This window comes from Symsagittifera roscoffensis, chromosome 1 (assembly GCF_963678635.1).
Source record: "Symsagittifera roscoffensis chromosome 1, txSymRosc1.1, whole genome shotgun sequence".
In the NCBI taxonomy this organism is placed as follows: Eukaryota; Metazoa; Xenacoelomorpha; order Acoela; family Convolutidae; genus Symsagittifera; species Symsagittifera roscoffensis.
In genome coordinates this window covers 61,708,911-61,729,489 of record NC_087062.1, presented here as the reverse complement: position 1 = coordinate 61,729,489, position 20,579 = coordinate 61,708,911, and the positions used below count along the sequence as shown (strand labels likewise).

At 46.1% G+C, this 20,579-nt stretch overlaps 1 protein-coding gene across 1 annotated transcript in view; it reads right to left on the bottom strand.

The window, feature by feature from the left end:
* LOC134846964 (elongation factor Tu, mitochondrial-like) overlaps positions 1 to 20,579 on the bottom strand; it is a 448,088-nt gene that overhangs the window by 266,680 nt on the left and 160,829 nt on the right. The window lies entirely within an intron of this gene.

The following is a 20,579-nucleotide window of genomic DNA, read 5'->3' as shown; positions in this document are numbered from 1 at the left end:
ACCGGTTTATCCATTTCCATTTCCTCTAGTGTTGGTCTTTCTGGGAAATTTGAACAACTCGAGAGTCCATCATCTGTCTCTGACTTAAGTGACTTTACAAGACATGATGAATCTTTTATTTTCTTTAATCGTCTCAAGATACAAATCTTGCCCTGTGATTGGGGCATTCAAGTACTTCATTCTCTTTTACATTTTCACTCATTTCATATCAAGTTTTCACGGGTAAAGCATATCCCAGCTTCCTTCCCCTCTGGATTGTTATCGGTATGTCAAGAGTATTCAACAAGTCACTGACGCAGAGGCCGCTCTTGGTTATCGAGAAGGATCTTCCTAAAACAGCAGCACTTTGACTGTTTGGATTTGGGACTATGCATACTTGCTTGTTATCACTTAATTTATTATAATTTTTCATCCGTAAGCCTACAATTGCCGCTTCGTTTGCTTTCAGCCTTACCCTCCTACTCAAGAATACCGGCGCTTTATTCTCATTTGCCATTATCAGATTTACCGGTTTAATTACGTACTTCCTATCCGGGTTCCGAATCCTGAACATGGCATTGCTTAGATCAATCGTTACGTCGAAATTCTTGATGAAAACTCTGCCTAAAATGAACTGATCAGACTCGTCTAGATTCTCCACCACGAGAAAGCTCATCCACAGGTTGCGTTCCCCTAGGTTTGGGGCTATTATTGGTGTTCTGCCTAGTACCCGCAGCGCCCCTTTGTTTGCAGCTGACAGCCTTATTCTTGAGTCTATCAAGTCATCTTTGTCGAAACCCATTCGCTCCCAATTCTCGATTGGTATAACACTCAAGACTGCTACCGTATCAAGTAACCCGCGTAACTGAGTCTTTCTGTCACTTATGTCGAGCACGTGTGCTGATACGTCTGCCTCCGTCCCGATGTGCATTGTATCCTCTTCTAACATTGCGCATTGTCCAATTGATCTTACTTTCAATTCTTCTTTGCCCACGTATATCTATCCGGCTAGGTCTCATCACATGTTATCATGGTTTTCGCGTAGATGTTTATCCCATCTATATTTAACATCACCTCATGCGGACCATAAGCTTCTGTGTATCTGTTCTCAACACGGACTGATTTGCTGCCACCTCTCGTGAGTAGCGCCCTCAAGGCTCTAGAAGTCGGCTGTGGACTTATTGCACTTAAGTAAGACTTCATACGCAAATCATCGGGCGTGGGTACCTGGTCAAGTGACAGGGTGAAGTGTGTGGCCAACATCGTCTTCAACTCTTCACTCTTTACTCCGTCCATGAACTTTGAAGCAATCGCCAAGTTTCGCTCGGATATTTTCTCATCGGGATTGCTTCTCCTCCTAAGCAATTCAAGATCGTCCAAAAAATTGTCTATGGATTCGTCATCTCTTTGACGTCTCTTTTCGAACTTCACCATAGCTTGGTGCCCTTGTACTCCAGAGCCGAAACGATTCAGCAGGATGTCTAATATCTTGCGAGCGCTATCTCTCTCATTGGTTCTTTTCGCCATTACACAACTTAGTGCAGTACCCTCCAGGTTGCTTGTTAGCGCGCTGCACTCTTGTTTCTTGGAGAGACTCTCTTCCTCAAAGTGCAACTTCATCATTTCTATCCAAGTGTCAATGCAGCCGTCTGACTCGTCTTTGTACGATTTCGGCTTTTTCAGTGTCCTTCTTGACCTCTCCTCTCTCGGTTGACTTCGAGAGCTTAGTGATGAATGTCTCGAGAGATCTATTTAGAGGCTCAAACATCGAGGCACACATCGTCGTGTCCTGTGAGACTGTAGTCAGATCTGACACTGAACTGACTTGTGGCACAGTTGGCAACCTTGTCTCCGGAGTAGCATCTGCCTCCGGCGTGACCGGATTCGTCCAGCCAGGCCTCGACGGGGCTGCCCTTGGCCGCTCCCTATTCCTAGGTTCGTAGTTCGTTCTCGAACTTTGCTGGGCCCTGGCATAGCTGGCCGTACCATCTCCATCATTCGCGTGGCGTGAGTGCTCTCTTGGGTTGGAACGCTCCTCCCAATTGCTCCCATTCAAGATCGCGTCAAGCTTCCGCACCATTAAGTCAGATTTCGCATCTAACTTTTTTTCCAGGCTAGTCATCGTATGGGCGTAGGTATTATCATGATCGTTCAACAATCGCTCGATCTCTCTTGTCATCCTACCCTCTCTTTCCTCTGACTCCTTGTTTGCCTGTGTCAGGCTCTCCGCCAGGCATTGATCGGTGTTGCGAATCAATTGAGCCTGATCAACTCTCGCCTGCGACTTCACGTGCGTTAGTTCGTCTCTCAAATTCTCTCGACCCTGCTGAGCTCTCTCGTCAACTTGATCTATTCTCTTGGTCATGTCCCGTCTCAGTTCATCCAGATCATTCATTACGCCAGCGAACATGTCACTTATATCGCCAGTTGCCCCCAATGGCGGGGTTAGCCCCAGAGAAGATGAGGTCAACTGCGGCTGCAGCCTGGTACTTGATGACGCACCGCCTTTTTGCTTGCTCATCGACGTCATCAGTCTGTCGAACGTTGATGACGCTCCCATCTTTATCCCATCTGACATGGGCCTGGTCGGCGAGGCGGACGACGCCTTCCTGCTCATGTCGTTCCTTGGGCACGGTGTGAAGTTCACATCCGGATGGGTTATCCCCGGGTGGTCATAACTGGAAGATAAACCTTCAGTTCGTAGTGACGCCATGTGCTCATCGTACAAAGACTTCCAGCTCTTCTTGGCCTTCGAACCCGGTTGTTCTTCACTCGGGCTTATACTCGACATCATCGCGTTGTTGCTCTGCTTGGCCAGAGATGAGTGGGTATTAGCTGGATGTGAAAACTCTCTCCTCCACCTATGATTCTTGGTCTCCGATTTAAACATTCCGCTGAATAACACTTCCTCTCGCGGCTCGACCTCGGAACGCTCCGAGGTCTCCTCCGTCCTCTCAACTTCCTCCCGCTCGAGGTCCTCGCTCGGCTCCAAGTCGGGTCGAATAAGCGTCCGTTCCCCTTCGTCAAAGGGGTCCACCAGCGTTTCGCTCGCGGGTCCGGCCTCGGCGCTCCGCCCTTGATCGCCATCGAGGTTTTTCTCGCTCCATAGTTTCATTTCGCTCACTAAAAGATCAGATTGATCTTCAGCAAACACGTCGGAAGCGCTGCTAAACGAGGATCGGCTACGCCTAGTTCTAAATTTTTGCGTGCTTCCCTTGCTCAGCCTGGGAATCTTAGTAGTCGATCCTAACGAGTCCATGCGCTGCATACTTTGTAACAAATAATAATATTCGTATAATTTAATGGCGATGCACACGTACCGCAAACAGGATCAAGTTAAATTACCTAACGCTGCCTACTCAATTCCGTTAGTATCAAAATGTCTCTTAGATTTCTTAATGACATTACTAGTGACTCAGCTAAAGTTACACACAGGGCCTACTCGGTATTGCTCCAGTGCTAACTCAACCCCGTTGTATAGTATAACAGTATCACAAAATTTTCACAAGATATAATCAATACACAAAACACAATTGATAATCAGATAAGAATATCCTACAGGTGACAGCGACCTTTCGTCACTATCAATTTACCGCCACACTCTTGTGACATTCGACCAGAATGGCCAAAATGCAGTCTCTGCAGAATTCGGTATTTTAGCAGCAAGCCTTCCGAATTGGCGATTTAGAACGGATAAGGACGTTATTTGAACGATTAGCCAAACGGTGAAGGCTAGAAGATTCTGGAATTCTAATTTTTAAAAATTCGAATTATGACGTCATATTTCTGAGAAACGTCAGAGACGGCCATTTTAGCTAAAATAGCAGAAAGAACAGAACAACTTTCATCTGCGATCACGAACAGTACGAAATCGAGACTAAAAAACAACAACGAACTACCGAACAGCAGAGGACGTTCCGAGTTGCAACTATTGTGCTGTTACAATAGTTGCAAGGCCGTTGTGAGCAACGGTGAAGGGTAAAACCCAGCCTTCCGAGTTATTGTGAACTGGATATTAAGAAGCTTGATTCACCGGATTCAAGAATCCGGAAGGGTCTCGGGACGTGGACTTTTATGAACTTATATTGAATTTTAGCATCCGTCATGTCCTGACTTGAATTTAATTAAGATCTTAATTCGTTTTGACAAGAATGAGGAGCTAGAAGTAGGGGGGAAAGGGTTGATCCATCTTCGATGGAGATGATGATTTTTATCTACTGAACAAAAACAATAGTAATATGATAAGTAGTAGCCCTGTTTTTAGGAGTGACCTCGTGGTCTGGGGATACTGAGACCCAGCCATGAGCTCACTATTTTTGCATGTAATTCAGTTAATTTGAGCGTTCTGGTCGAAGCCGGAGAGCAGTAACGTTTTTGTCGACCCGATGTAGGAAAGACCACCGAAAAGTACTGGCTTGGTAGAGACGGTGAAAAGCATGCAAAGCTCTGTTTAGACGCTAGCCAGTCGTCTTAAGACTTAGTTTTGTTATCCGTCGATATGTATCTTCCGGGCGAATGTTACATGTATGTTTTTATGGCGCTCCTGGGTGTTATTCTTTTTTAACATCATGATCGGCAGAACCGTTAACGAGCACTCCGCGCCGAGCGGATGCTCACATTAACGCCCTTATTAGGCCTAAACCGCCGGGGCGGAAGGGTAGTTCGGAACGCGGAGGCCTTCCGGATTGCCGTGAATAGTTTTTTAACCTAGTTAAGACCGAAAATTCACAAACCAGGAAGGGTGGGGGGATCGGCCGTCCCCTCGTCCCCTGAGCGGTTGGTGACCAAAAACACTTAAAGATATAAGTAAAACCAAACAAAAAGTAGTATAGTACCCAAGAAAAACAAAAAACATAAAAAAATAACCGAAAAAACCAAAAACAGTAAAAAAGTAAAAAATCAGTAGAAATCATCCCCCCAGACAAGATGTGATTCAACCCCCCGTTTGTTGTTGATAGATATATTGTTGTTACAGGCATTTATATCAGTCAGGATCGTTACGATCAATTTTGTGGCCCGTTTGTGAGGCTTGTACTGTAGGGTTATTTGAGCATTTAAGCACGTTAATGATAAATTGCGCCCAATCCGGAAGGGTCAGCTGATTTGCGCTCAATTCGGAAGGGTCCGGGGTGAAGACCGATCCGGCAAGCAGTACAGGGAACAACAGGAAGAGGCTCAACGACAACTACAATCGACTGTTGGGTATCGTTAACAAGTTTTGTATCCCTTTTGGTACAAAAAGTAGGATAGTAATCTGTGGGGGGCTCGACAGTGCTGCACTGTAGTGACCCTTCACCGAACTGCGAATATCCGAGTTAAGCACCTTAATTCGGAGATTAAACAAACCCGGAGGGGTATAGTATTACTAATATTATTACTTATATAGCCTATATTAATAGTCTTATATCATTTTTCAGTGAAAAACAACGAAAACAGACCGGTTTTTAGGGTCAAAATAGCGATATTTTGATCCCCCCACAAGTCGCGATTTTTGAGATATCGATATTTTTTGAAACGGAAAAAAGCGCTAAGTTAGTGTGTTACATCGTAACTGCACTACTGTAACAAGTAGAACCGGTTAACTTTAGTTCGGAAGTGGTTGGAACTAGTTTGGTACCAAAAAACCAAATTTTCCCAATTTTTGATAGTAAGAAACACTAGAAATTTAGAAAATTTTTTGAAATTTTTGAGGTAGGACAGTAAAAATAGTTGTTCGGACAACGTCCACTAGTGAATCTACAAGTCTTAAAATCCGCTACCCGAAAGCCTTCCGGGTTGCAGAGAAATCGAACATAACGTGTTTGATTTGGTGGATTCATCAATCCGGAGGGGTCCAGGTAGCATAGTTTTTCGCAAAATTTTTCTACAATAGCGTTTTAGATCGGGTCTTTTGCATTGAACTAGAAGAGTATAGGCCTTCTGAGCTCGGATCAATAATTTTTAGGTCGAAAGGACCAGATTTGCGGAAAAAGTTAGGCGGAACCTATAAGAGAGAAAATTTTTTGAGTTTGGAAAAAAGACGTTTTGGTTAATAACTTTGGAACTACTGATCATATCGAGTTGATCTTGGTACCAATAGATCAGAAATTAGCTGAGCTTACTAATAGGATCAGAAATTTTTCGGAAAAGCGAGCGAGAAAATTTTTTGAGATTGTTTTTAGCAAATTACACAAATCCGGAGGGGTACACCCTTCACGTTTTATAAATTTTTCTAAAAAACCCTTATACCCCTACCAAAAGTTGATAGCGATTGAACTAAGTAACTTAAGACAGTTCTAGACAAGAAGGGAGGGCTGAAGGCACAAGACAACCATAATAGAGTCGAAATTAGGCAAGTGATAAGACCCTTCACCGTTAGTGTGAATTGTCAAATAAGTGCCTTAACTTCAATCCGGAGGGGTCTAGGAAAGGACCCTATACCCTTCCCAGTTAATTCAAACAGCATAATAGCAACGCAGAACGTATCCGGAGGGGTATAAGCTGAAATTAAGAAAACTACAAAAAGCTACTTTGACAGAGCTAAGGGCTCCGAAGTCAAAGGGGTCCGAATCCGGAGGGGTCTACTTTCCACAAAACCGGAGGGGTCCGAATCCGGAAGGGTCTTATAGTCGCTAATTCGGAGGGGTCCAAATCCGGAGGGGTCTACTATTAACTAACTCGGAGGGGTCCCAATCCGGAGGGGTCTATATTCTGACAGTCCGGAAGGGTCCTATTTGTGCCAATCCGGAGGGGTATTATTTTATTAAGGACTTAGGTAAACGAAAGAAAGACTAAAGAGCGAGAGGTATTAGGTTATTAATACACAGGCTAGGTATCAGTGACTGCACTGGTAACTTGCCTCTCAAAAAGAACCAGACTAACACAAAACAGGTCCGAACTCGGATATTCGCGACACTAAGTCTAAATTAAAAAGAGCGTGACTCATTGGTGTGGATTGAAACATAATACGTTTTTGGGAAAAGTGACTGCCCTGAGGATTTTAGTAGGTCTAGCTCGGGCAGTCCGAAGGCAGATAGGTAACACAATACTCGGTGGGTGCAATAGACGCCCACTTGAGAAAATAACTGCCTTCAAAGTTTTGTCTGTTTGGTGCAGCACCAAGCAGGGAAAGCTTTTTCTTTAAAAGACAGGTTCGACTATTGTACTGCGACCGACTAAGAGTACAAGACACATACGTTTTTTTTATATATATACATTCATATTGTGTCAATATATATTTTTTTTTGTTTTTTGATTTTAAATCAACCTAAACTGTGCTTGATTGGGTAGTGAGTACACTATCTTTTAAATTGACTGATAACATCATATTGTGCTAGTTTCCAGATCTTTGGACCGATAATCGGCTATTGTGAATAAATTTTATACAAACTGTACTCTGACAACATACAGGGATTCGTGGTCACTATTTAATAGAATCAGGTGAAATTTATTGTGTTGTGTCATTATTATTGTTAATAAAACTATAAGGTCTCTAGCAATTGAGTCAAGAGTAGGCATAGGAAAGTGACAAATAAAGAATGAGTTTAGACAAGTCAAGGATACCAAAACGAGGTAATAGCTCTAGGAAATTCATACCTGAAAAGCAAAGAAAAACGATGACCGATCCTTTTGTGGATTGGATCAAGCGAACCCGGTCCGATAAAGAGGGGACGGTTTCAGGCAGAATGGTTGAAACGAGAAGTCAAAAGACCTCAGAAGAGCGAAGAGAACTGTTAGAAGTGGAGGTCAATACGGACCATACCATGAACGACAACCAGGGAGTAAATGGACTGGAAGGGAGAGGCAGAAGGCTGGCGAGTGAGTCTACTCCGGTAGAACAAGGCCATGATTTCGCCACTTCCACCGGGACATTGGATCGCGAGGAGATGTCGGAACTGTCCGACATCTCAACTGAAGTAACGGCGACTAGAAGATCTCCGACAGACAACACTATGATGGCAGGCGGAATGGGGAAACAAACAACGTCATCATCATTCTCAGAAAGAATGAAGAACACCTTCGGAAACATCTTTCCATTCAGCATGGGAGGAGGAGCAGGAAACGAAGGGGAGTCCCAGGAGGAAGAGGATGAAGAGGAGCAAGGGGACTTTGGATCTCAAGTCAGCCTCAATAGTTCGATCCATGAGAGTGAGGCACACGTCGGAAGAGAGACTGGAACCATGGATAAATTTGGTGTAGTGACAACGATAAGCAAAGAGGCAAACACACCGGGCCAGTCGAAGGACTTCGCGATTAGGACAAGTTCGGAGCCACAACCTGAAGAGAGTAGAAAGAGAGGGCTTGGCAACGCGTTAGCGGATCCTGAAATAGATAATGAAAAGACGTCAAGACAGAGAGTCAAGGCCCGGATCTCGACCAGCACGAAGCTACCTGGGACCGACAGAGTTACACCACCACTAGTGACGCCACTCATGGATAACGGGGCAGCACTAGAGGAAGCCTTAAACAACATAGTGGGCAGTTTAGGAGAACAAAATGAACAGATGTCGATAAGGATGAGTGAACTAGAAAGAGCAGTTCACATCGAAAGAGAAAGTCTGCGGGAAGAAATAAACCGCAACAGACAAGAAGTTGACAGAAGCGAAAAACGCTTGAGAGAAAGAACGGACGAACATATGACGAGGAACTTGTCGCGAATGACAAGAGAAGCGGAACAGAGGGAGTTACGCTTAAGAGCCGACATGGAGAAGTTAAGAATTCAGCAAGAGCAGTCTCTTGGGTCTCTTGACACAAAGATAGACGTGATGATGGAGAGGCGAACGCAGGCTATCATGGATAGGTTGGACGGGCTACTAAACAGCAAGAGTGGACCAAAAGAAGGAGAGCCGAACTCGGGAGGTCCCAGCAGGGAACCGAGGGTGAACTTCAATGAACATCAAAGGAGGAAGACAAATGGATCCACTAGGGGCAGGGGCAGTTCATCAGGCTATGCCACAAGGGGTAATACAGCATGGGGCCCGAACAGTAGAGCGAGTTCAACGGGGAACAGACAAACCTCGAACGAACGACCAACGCAAAGCACACATGCGACTGGGAGAAGCGATTCTGGCAACATGGGGCATACAAGCCCGAGGAGGAGTCACATGGGCCAAGCGGGAAACGCTCATGGTGATTCGGATTGTAGGGATGCACCGCACACAGAGCCTTCGACAAGGTGTGAGGACACTCAGGCGGGACTCTCAAGGGATGCTACGGCAATGGCCACAGCATTTGAACCCCTGAACAGGTCTTTGGAGACATTCCTGACGCGGTTATCTAGAACCAATGAACGCAGTGAAAAGTCCAGAAGAGTCTTTAAGAAGCCGAGATGCTACAAGGACGAATCTGATGGCTGTATTGATACCTGGATAGAGGTAATGAAGCTGCATTTCGAGGAAGAAGACTTGTCTGAGAGACAGGAATGCAGCGCGCTCACCAGCAACCTAGAAGGGACAGCCCTGAACTGTGTCATGGCCAAGAAACAGTATCAACGTGACACTGCTGAGAAAAACTTCGAAATCTTATTAAACCGTTTCGGATCAGGGGTGCAGGGGCACCAGGCGATGATGCGCTTCGAGAAACGGAGGCAACGAGAAGATGAAACAATAGACAAGTTTCTCGATGATTTGGAAATGCTGAGAAGACGCAGCCAACCGGATGAGTCAAACCGAAGGATGAACCTGGCCGTAGCCTCAAAATTCATCGATGGTGTGAAAAATGATGAACTTCGTACGATGCTAGCAACGCATTACACACCACTATCAACTAATGCGCCAACACCGGAGGAGTTGAGGCTCAAATCAAAAGAGTATCTTTTGTTGAAACCTCCTTCGAGATCTGGATATTACAAGAACAATTATGGCAATTTTAACAACGGACCAGCGAACCAAGGGAACCATTGGTACAAACCGAGGGATGATATGGACAAGAGACGTTCTTGTGCTAATTGCAGTTCAACAGACCATCATGTGTCAGCATGCCCAGCTTACAAACAAGGCATGAAAGCAATAGGCTTTAGCCTCGAGGACGAAGATGCGTCAGAGTTGGATCATGAGGATTTAATGAGAGGAGTAATTGCGAAATTTGGCCCGAGGTGTTTCTTTTGCAACTTGGAAGGTCATTTTAAATCAGACTGTCCACAATTCTGGGATGCAGTGGCAGACATCAAGCATCCAAGGCATGAAGAAGCTTTATCAGGAGTGAAAGCAAGCAAGGCTCGACTTTTAAACGAAGCAGAGGCACGCAGGAAGGACAAACCTCAAGAGCTGGCGGCAAAGAAAATGCAAGCGGTAACAGGAGAAGCATGTGAACCGGAACCAGCAACTGCGGCCGATGACTTCAAGATCGATTACAAGGCAGCCGCAAAGGATGCTCTAAATAGAGTACAACAGGAACTGGTGACGAAAGAAATCGAACAAAAAGTGAAACTTGAACTGGAAAATGAAAAGCTTCAGGAGCAACTGAATACCTTCGAAGCAACGGAGTTCGAGGAGACGAAAACACCAAGCAGTTTAGATATGAAACTTAAAGTGATCTCCGGTAAGAGGTTCGGCATGGCGCTTAGGGAAAGAAGATACAGTCGATAATCTCAGTGGCTGGACATCAGGTAATAAGAAATTTGAGTGAACCATCAGAGTTCACTTTAATGCATTTGGACACATATGCAGATTATCTGAGGCAGGTGGAGCCACGCACTGAGTCGAGAGCTGTGCGAGCACTACTAACGACGGGTGGCCCTCGCATGAAGAAACTTCATGGACGCTACTTGGAGGTCTATGGGCCGTATCAAATAATGCTGAACGTGGATGGAATCAGCATCTACACCAGGACTTACATAACAACAGATGATGACCAAATGGGGCAGATCTATTTGGGTGAAGAGGAACTCAAAGTCCGCAGGATAGGCCATGACGCCATGATGGAACAAGACGCGGTACATATTGGATATGAAGCAGATGTGACAGCACACCTGCTTGACACCAACGGAACAAAAATCGGAGTCACAGGGCTTCTGGACACAGGCGCGGTGGTAAGTGTGATGCCGATAAAAACCTGGGAGAGAATGGGCTTCACGCGGGAAGATCTGATTCCTACGAATCTCCGACTAGCCGCTGCAAATCGAGGAGCTATCTACGTAGCCGGAAGAACACCGGTGACGGTCCTTCACATGGGAGGACGGAACCTTTGGATGAGCTTCCTGGTGGTAGAGAATCTGGACGACGCCGACCAATTCATCTTGGGCAGAGATTTTGTCAGGAATTTTGACGTGATGATTGACTTGAACAACGGTCTAATACGGATTAGAAACCCGGACCGAAAGTATGTTAAGAGACCAATTAATAGGATAATAACAGATGAAAATAAGGTACCAGTTTTTTTGGATAGAAAAGTAAAGTTACAACCAGGACAAGCTGTAGTAGCAATTTTTAGAATGAGAAATTTAAATTCGTTAAGTGATAGCAAACAGGTTTGCTTAGTACCGAATCCAAATAGTCAGAGTTCGGTGATTTTAGGCCGGAGCTTCTCGGTAACGCGGAAACGGACTGTGTGTCAGTGTGTTGTTGAACACACTGGACACCACGGTTTCAATCCAGCGTGGAAAGAAGCTTGGTTACGCATTGCCGATGAGGACCGACTATGAAGAGACACAAAACTTGAAGAAATATAGTGTGAAAGACTGTCCTTATCATGCAAATAAGGATAAAATCTTAAAGAGAATTAATGAATTAAAATCTATTCATAAATTGTTTTCAATGAAATCCGAAACGGACGACGGCTTATCAAGCTGCTCGAATTTTCCGGAACGCCCCTCGTCATATGAACTAGATTCTGACAAACCGGTTTTGCCAGAAATAGAACATTTAAAAGGAAAAATAGGTGAGGGAGATTTTGAAAAATTGCGGGACCTCCTAAATCGGAACGCCGAGGTATTTTCAAAACATAAGGCGGACATCGGTTGCTGTAATTTCGTCGAACACGAAATCGAACTAGAAGAGGGTGCCGTTCCCCATAGGGAAGGCGCAAGGCGAATGACGCCACATAAATCGGAAGCGTGCCGAGCGGAAATAGAAATGTTGCTTGATTACGACATGATAGAACCCTCGAAATCACCATGGGCTTGCGGAGTAGTAATGGCGAAAAAGAAAGGGGGGGCAGCTTAGATTTTGTTGCGACTTTCGTTACTTGAACGCGGTAACGATTAAAGATGCGTACCCGATACCGCGAATAGACGAGAGCCTATCCAAACTTGGTGATGCAAAGTTCTTCACCACATTGGACTTGGGTTCTGCCTTCTGGCAGGTTCCTCTGCGAAAGAAGGACAGGGAGAAAACCGGATTCGCGTGTGAATTGGGGTTGTACCAGTGGAAGAGGATGCCCTTCGGCTTGTGCAATGCAACAGCAACCTTTCAAAGGCTGATGGCTCAGGCTTTGACAGGAGTGACCAAAAAGTACGGGAATCTCTTGATGTGCTACGTGGATGACGTAGTCATAGCGACACCAACCCTGGAGGATCACATTGATCGACTCGATGAGGTCTTCGGATGTATGAAAAGAGCAGGCTTGAAATGCAAACCATCGAAATGTGAAATCCTTAGGGATTCGATCAAGTACCTGGGAAGAATGGTGGACCGGCATGGTGTGAGGCCAGATCCAGAAGCAGTAGAGGCTGTGCTGACATGGAAAGCTCCTAGAACAGACACACAGCTCATGAGCTTCCTAGGGTTTGCCAATTACTACCGAGAATTCATTAAGGGATATGCGGACAAAGTGTATCCGATGCAGAAGCTGATGCGCAACAAAGGGAAGAAGTTCGAATGGAACGATGAAGCACAAGTTGCTTTCGAGGACATAAAGCGGGAACTGTGCGAAGCGCCAGTGCTAGGCATGCCTACAGAAAAGGGCATGTATGTTCTTGACACAGACGCATCGGTGGTGGCCATCTCAGGAATATTGCATCAAGAGCAAGAATGGAACGGAAGAACAGTCCTCCGTCCCATTGCATACGGCAGCAAGGTCTTGAGTGACACAGAGATGAAATATGGCGCACCGAAAGCAGAAATGTTTGCAGTAGTCACCTTCGTGGAAAAGTACCGTGCATACTTGGGGAGCGCTCCCTTCAAGTTACGCGTGGACAACAGAGCGTTATCCTGGTTGAAGACCTACTCGATGGATCAGAGTTATATTGGTAGATGGATAGTCAGATTGGATGGCTACCATATGATAATCGAACATAGGATGCGTGATAAACATCAGAATGCTGACAGTCTCAGCAAGAAAACTGAGTTCTATGAAAGATTGGAGCAGAAGCAGGCCAATCAGGCGGAAGTAAAGGAGGGATTCTCGTTTCTGGACAAAGAAACTTATGAAGCGCTTCCCTTAACGAGATGGTTGGATAAGTCTGGACATCCAATTCCAGGGCATCCTGAGTTACCTGTAGAGAAAGCAGCTGAGATAAAGATCCTGTCCAAGGAGGATCCAGTCCCCTTAGATTTGTTGCTGCGCTCGAACCTGGTCCAGCAAGAACTCTCTCGCATGAATATAAACAGCCTCTCATTATTGGATAAAACGGTGCAAGTCACACCACAAGTAATGCGGATGCTGGGTGGATTGTTAGAAAGAGAAGTGACCAGAGATGACCCCGAGTGGACAGCAGCAGTGGCATCGCTAACAGTCAGTAAGAAAGTGAAGATCATGCCGTCCAGACAACAGCACGAAGAGAACAAGAGGGATTGTAGGACAATAGTTCAGCAACTAGTATCCTCAATACCCCAAGAGATTTTAACCAGTACTTCCTACGGACAGAAAGGACGGGAGAGCGGCAAGCAAAAGAAAACTGTCACCTTTGTAGACCGGGATAAAGAGGGTGGAGTTGTAAAACAAAATCTGCTGCAAGACTATTTGTCCGGGGAGAAGGATAAGGAGAAAAACCAGCGATCACAAGATCAACACCCGGGACAAGGAAATTTGTCCGGGGAGTCCGAGATAGACGAGAAAATTCCTGATGAGAAACAGGACCTAGAGAACAAAGTTTTGTCCGGGGAGTTCAGATGGATGCGAAGGAAATACGGACATGATCTGGAGGAGCGTGCAGTCTCCAGCACAACACCTTCGACGGATGATAAGTCAGAAAGCTCGAGAATGAACACTATTCAGACAGGGATTCGACCTCGGGATCAGAACTGTCAGAACTGGCGATACACACGCTACTAGTGGAAACTCGGGCGAGAAACCTGGACAGAGAGGTGTACCAGGATCCTGACAGTGATCGCTACCTAATACCAAGCGAAAGAGTCTTTGACAACGCAGCGGATGACTTAGAAACGATAGCGGTATCGAAACGTTCGATAAGCCTGTTGCCGCAGAAAGAGGTAGTCAGGACTGATCTTCAGCCGTTTCAACAAGAAACACAACCGTTGGCGAAGATTTGGTGCGTTAAGATGGAAGAAGACACACATCAGCCCAACGAGCTGAACAGTCAGATGAGAGTCATGAAGACGTACTTGAAGGCGAGATACAGACTCTCGGACCTTCTAAGGGCGCAGAGAAATGATCGCATGACAAGCAACCTAAAAAGGTGGATAGAAAACGGTGCACCTGACAAAGGTGACCTGGAAGAAGACAGCTATAGGATCCTGAGACAATACTTCATGCAGAAGGAGGGGAGATTATATCTGAACAAGGACGGGATCGTGGCTTGCAGGAGAAGAGAAGAAGACAAGGTCTTATACAAATATAACGCGATAGTGTTGCCGCAACTCTATCAGACAGAACTATTATTCAGGTCGCATGATCAGATGGGCCATCAAGGGATCGACAAAGTGTATCAGAGGATCCTGAAGCGCTTTGAGTGGCCTGGGATGAAAAAGGCATGCGAGAAATGGGTGACAGCATGTCTGTCATGCCAACACGTCAAGGATCCTAGGAAGTTGCGATTTCCTTTACAATCAATTGAGTCGTCTGAATTCAACGAGGTGGTGCAGATAGATCACCAGAAGATATGCATGACAGACAGCGGTTACAACCAAGTCTTGGTCATGATAGATCACTTCACGAAGTATGCAGAGGCCGTGCCCTGCATAACTGCCTCAGCGGAAGAGACATGCGACCACCTGATCAATACGTGGATAGCAAGACACGGATGTCCAATGACGTTTCAATCGGACAATGGAACGGCTTTCGTAGGCGAGCTTACGAAAGAGCTTATGAGACGGTCACAGGTCGCTCAGGCTCACTCCACGACATACCACCCTCAGACGAATGGCTTAGTGGAAAGACAGAATAGGACGTTAGTATCGATGCTGAGAGTATACTGTTCCAGGTATATGACCGATTGGGACAGATACCTTCCACAGGTGATGGGAGCTTATAATAGCACGCAACATTCCACCACTGGAGTCAGTCCACACATGATGCTGACGGGACACGAGAAATCTTTACCCTTGACATTCTTCTACCCAGAGTATGAGGGAAAGAAAACATCCCCACAGGTCTACGTGAGGGATGTGATCAGACGCCAACAGGAGTTGAACGACTTGTGTAGACGAAACACTCAGCAGGCACAGGCAAGGCAGAGGAAAAGATTCGACAAGAAAGCAGCTGGTGCAAAGGCTTACTCGGTGGGAGACTACGTATGGGTATTTCAGAACGTTATACCACCGAAAGGGACAAAAAAGCTTCTGAAGAAGTGGAGGGGACCCTTCATGATTACAGAGGTGCACCAAGAGGGACGCTTTTATAGACTGAGTACTGGCCGAGCCGCCCACTACGAGAACATCAAGCCACACAATCCATCGACAGAAGACTGGTGTATACCTGCAGACATGGAAGAAGGGGATTATCTAATGATGGATCCTGCTTGTGAGGTCAATGAAAAAGGCACCAGGGAGAAGAACGATGGAAACGAAGTCGTAGAGGAAGGTACGGATACACCATTGGACCTGGATCCAAACGAACAGATCGAAGCGGACGATGAAACCTTGCCCTACGCAGAGGAAGATTGGCAGGATTCCGAACAGACAGAGGTTCCCAAGAACATGGAACCAGATCTTCCGTTCACGATGCAGACTCGTCAGAAAGACGGGACGAGACTAAGAAAGAAATACAATCCTTACGGTGACGACTTTGTAGTGGATAGGATAGATCTAAAGAAAATAGTGGAGGAAGTAGTGGGTTTAGAGGAAATAACAGTGTCACAGGACATTGGCATAGTCGATGACCACAACGATGAGTGGGTTGACGACTGGTCGAAACCCGAGGTGGAGTTCGACGATGAGCAACAGCAGTCAAATGAACAAGACCTGACGAACCTGCGTGTCTTAGAGTGGCTGAACGAAATGACATCAGACCCTGAAAAGACCAGCGTTACGATTCAAGACGTAGATCGCGAAAGCGCGAAATACATTAAGACCGAACGAGATGATCCTTCCTGGGCTGCCCAGGAAGGACAACTTCTCATTCCAGCTTCTAATCTTGACTTAATACCCGGTATGCGATCGACGGGGACGCCGATGGATATTTTTGTCCGGGGAGTGGGGGTAGGACTTACCCACACTGAAAACTTGATAATAAAAAAATTGAGAATAGCAAGAGAAACAGGAAACTTAGAAGCAGAAACAGGTGAAGAACCTAAGAAACCTGACATAGGCAGGGTAGTTGAGTCATATTTTAATTTACCAAATGAATATTCTAGTAACATAATACTAACAGACAGTGATTTCATACTCACAAACAGAACATGTGCGGTAGCTATCACCGCAGACATGAGTTTTAGGACGGCGCTAGCGGCAGATTTTAAGAGGGAATATAAAAACGTGGAATTCCTTTGGAAGCAAAGACCAGGGATAGGGGGCGTAGCAGCCTTACCCCCGGCGGTGTCGCAGATACCGGGAAAGTACTTATGCTTCTTGGTAACGAGGGCGACAGAGAAGCAGCACGTGGACCCAGAAAACCTAGTCTTGTCTTTGACGAGGCTGAGGGACTTCCTTGTGGAAATGGACGTGAAGGAGCTTTCGCTTCCAGTGTACGATCCAAATAGAGGAAGACTGCATCCTCGTGAATTGTACGCGCTTGTACACGTGATATTCTCTGATACGAACATACAAGTATATCTACATAAGAAATATTACTTAAGTATAGGCTGAGTGATGTGCGAGAGGGTGTTAGGCCAAAGACTAAGTTGTGTGTAATATGTGAGAGGTGCGTTATGTTATGTTGTGTGTTAGGTTATTAAGATCATGGGTAAGTAGGGGTTAGTGACCATGAACAACTAAATGACAATCTTGGGAATAGATCCAAAGTTTGGACTGTCCAATCTTAGGTCGAATTCCAAAATTTTAGAAACCAATTGATTTTAATAAATTTTAGGATAAATATCTTTTTATCTGAACTGTCTTTAAGCAAATTTTAACGATGTATGTTAGGGTGAAATTGACAAGTGTGACATTCGTGATTTCTTTTCTAGATCCTGATTGATCATTTAATTGCTCACTTGAGTCAAAACTTGAAATCGAAATCAAATCAAACTTGGAAAGAACAGTATGGACAATTTCAACCTGGATGAATTGATGGACCTGGCAGAGGCATATGTAGGACCGATGGTAGATGCGATCTATCGTCGGCTGATCGAACGAGACTTCGCTCTGGAGGACCCAGAGGTGGTCATGTTGCTGACCGCCCTGATTAACATCTTGGGGCACGACAACCGTGGGGACCGCCCCACGGAAGTCCTGTTGATGGCAGCATATGGAGAAAGAGGAGTACTAGACCGCCCGAACATGAGAGTGATGAGGTGGAGAAACGGGGCTCTCTCAGGGAGTGACTTGGCGAATGAGCCTGGGTTGGGAAGTTCTAGGACTTACCAACCAGGTGAGATGCCAATGCCCTCCAAGCCCAAACCTGGGCTGACGAGAATGCATCGGGAGATGAACAGCGAGGCGACCTCGTCTGGTTCACCACTGAGAGTAGCTGTGCCACCAAAAGGGGCGAAAGTAACACAGAAGGTTCAGACGAACCAAACCATACAAGATCTGGACGAGATGAACGATCAGTTGAGAAGTACGAAGAAGGAGTTAGACGATATGACGAAGACCATGCTGGCGATGGAGGAAGACCGGGACATGTGGAGAAAGTTGTTTGAAGACTGCAACAAAAAGCAGGGTCAAGAGATCGAACGCTTAAGGCAGGAATACAAAGAGCGATCGGAGCAGGTGGCGTTGACGACGTCCATTGAGAAAGTGATACCTGCAAGGGATATTCCTCGTGGGCAGTCCCCGATGGAGCTCTTGACACCTCGAGAAATGAGTCAAACAACGGAGACACGGCTTCCAGCAGAGACGAACCGAGTAACAATCCCGGATCCTAGTGACACCTTGGGTGATCCCGTCGTAGAACAGACAGTGAGAAAACTGATAGAGACCGCTGGACGATTGGTCGCTAACAAGAATGCACCAGGTTCCGGGGTGACTGCACCCTATGGAACGATTGACGATACGGGCAGAGTACAACTCTCCCAGACAATAATCAGACAAGGGATAAGTGACGTGACGCCACTCAGGGGGAGTTCGAAGATCACAGAGAGAAAAGTAAGGAAGATGCCAGCGAAGAAAGTGTCTCGTGTAATGGACGTGCAGAAGAATAATCAATTAAAGTATAATTTCACGGGAGTTCCGGAGACAGATCCGAGAGCCTGCTTCAATCGAGCTACCTGGAGCCCGGCTGTAAACCTGCAGCAACCACCACTCGGGACATCTCACCTGATATTGGGAGACAGCTTAATCCGAGTGCTAACGAATTTGAGGACCTCATGGGTCACCACGGTGATGGCCTTTGGAGGCGCGACAATTGCCCAATTATACCGGATGGTGGAGCTGATGAATCCCGGGAGGATACCCAGTGTGATGATATTAGTTGGGACGAATGATATCTCCAGAGGATCAGACGAGCAGGAAGCACAGTGGGAATCTATGATGGTGTGTTTGTTCACCACTCTCTGGCAGAAGTTCAGTTGCGCGGTACTGACCGTTTGCACGGTGCCAATGAACGCAAGAAACCTGACAGCATCAGGAAGAAGGCACAACGAGGGAGTCATGAGATGGAACAACATCATAAGAAACCTAGCAAATCGAAATGCCGGAAGAATGATCCTTATGGACATTGAACACGAATTGAGAGCCATGGAGCAAGCCAGACTGACTTCGGATGGCATCCACTTTGACACAATCGAGGGACAAGCTTGGTTGAATCGAGTCTTCCAAGAACGGTTGGACGAGTTAGAAGCAGAACTCTCTGATACAGGAGTATTGAAGGAAGAGGGAACGGTGAATGATACGGTGATCACTACCTTTGTGCCTCCTAACCTGGAAACGCGTTTGGGTACAGTCCCAGCCGCAATAAATTACCGGCAACAAAGCTCCAGCGAATCAGGTCGAAGAACTGACGTGCAGGATCGGTTGGGAGAAGCACCGACGAGGAGGACAATTCATCCTAGGAGAAGGATAGGACCCGTCAACCAACCAAACGAAGGAATAGCAGGCACGTCCAGATCAGACACTAGATCGGAGACAACGAGTAGCAGTCGAGAAGAGAGACCGAACAGAGGCTCATTGTTATGGTCTAGACCCATGCCGTCTCCCTGGCACATATACAAAGAAGAACTGATGAAGCTGGACCTGCAGAAAGTAAGCTTCATCGAAGATGCAAGGAGGATGCTAAATGGAGCGACGCTATCCGTCAGCAGATTATACTCAATAACCGGCGTAGACTGGTTGATAGCCGCTAGCATAAATTTCAGCTCCACGACAGCCTTAAGATTTGCTGACTTGGAAGGACTGCCCTCCAATAACACAATGGGACCTGTGAATGCAAGACCGTTGCAGGATGTCAGATTGAACCATGAGGAAAGGAATCGTGAGGAAAAGCCAGGAAGATTCCTGACGGCGAGAGCGCCAATTGGACAACACGTGAAGATATTCAAGCAACTGACGACACCACCTAGTCATGTGAAGGAGAGAGTATACCCAAAACAAGTGAACCAAGATGGTGATGCCCAGAGATATGGCGGATTGACAGCAATAAAGAAAGATGAGAGCATCTTCGCCGCCTACGACAAAGCAGAAATGAGAAAGGCCAAGATCATGGTAGTAGCGAATTCAGAGTTCGTGTACACCTCTAAGTCTTTGTTTTGGCCGGACGTCATAATGCTGGCCGCAGTTGACCTAGACCTATTGCAATCAGTGTCATTGGCTATAGGGGTACAGAGGCAGACAGAGATGAACCCGATAACGATTGTGTTTGCTGGCATCAATGACCATCTACACAGTAGAGGTTTTCTGAGCAGGCTCAGAGATCCTGCAACAGCAGAAAACGCAGTATGGCCCGCGATAAAAGACATCCTGGAGTCAATGGGTGAAGTGGTAGACGCGACAAAGGAGGGATCATTCAATAAAGTGACGCTGAGAGTGGTATTTGCGTTGTCTCCGGGATATGCATATCTCCCGGATGGACTGAAATTTGTGTATGCAATGGTAGCCTTACTTTCGGAGGGAAAATATGATGTGATCATAACAGCCCCGAATCGCATGATAGAAATGGAGAACCTGAGGCCACTTAAGGCTGAACTGCCT